The sequence below is a fragment of the Austrofundulus limnaeus genome, unplaced genomic scaffold (assembly GCF_001266775.1).
Source record: "Austrofundulus limnaeus strain Quisiro unplaced genomic scaffold, Austrofundulus_limnaeus-1.0 Scaffold603, whole genome shotgun sequence".
In the NCBI taxonomy this organism is placed as follows: domain Eukaryota; kingdom Metazoa; phylum Chordata; class Actinopteri; order Cyprinodontiformes; family Rivulidae; genus Austrofundulus; species Austrofundulus limnaeus.
In genome coordinates, this window is record NW_013953005.1 from 113,393 (window position 1) to 114,428 (window position 1,036).

Sequence of the window (1,036 nt, forward strand, 5' to 3'; positions counted from 1 at the left end):
GTAACAGAGTTGATGCAATCCACTGTAAAAGTGACAAAAACAGACAAAGTTATTTTATTGCAGTGATTAATTTTGACCTATATGTTACGGTTACATCATGGATCACATATTGGACCAGGATGTGACACAAAAATCTGAATTATGGAACTGAAAGTGAAAGTAGTCAAACTGAATTTTTAATAAACCAAAATACAGTTTCAAAAGCAAATTAATTCAGAAACAAAACTTTAAATTCAGTTTCAAACCAATACTTTCAATTTCAAATTCTGCACATTCAGATTCAATCTGAGCAATTCAGATTCAATTCCTTCTGGAACAAGTTTTATCTCACAGAGACCCAATAGATGAAGCTGGGCGTGAGAGACTTGTTCAGGATTTGATTTTTAAACATCCTCCCTTCAGGAACAATGAAGATATTATTATTCTAACATTCAGGCACTAATGATGCTGATTAGATCCTCTCAAAGGGAAACCATCTTCTGTAGCATWTTTATTGACTAACTGTAGTCCTGTAGTTAGTTTTTGGATAAAATCACTTTTTTGGATCATTAAGAAAAATCTGATTTTACAGTTTTCTGCAGAGTTKAGTTAAAATTATCATCAGGTCCACATCACAACATTAAAACAAGAAATTACAGCAACAGTAAATCCAAACACAATTAGAAAGAGTTTTTGGTAAAATGTGTTTAGTGGAACATGAGATATTTTGCTAACAGACAAAGGAACAAACCCAAACATGAATAAAACCAYGATAAGATGATAATAAATCTAATGTAATAATTAGAGGTTTATTTTCTCAGAATATTTCCCATCAGCCCCTGCTCTCCTTCAGGTTACCGTTCGGTACTTCTGTCAGTTTATTGATCATCATCCGGACTCTGAACCGGGTCAGACTGTGGATCTGTTAATGAACCGGATCTCCTGCTGCTTTAACTCTTCAACCCAACAGGAAGCTTATTGATGGAGCTCTCATCGGGCCGGGACCATGCAGCTGTGTGTGTGTGTGTGTGTGTGTGTGTGTGTGTGTGTGTGTGTG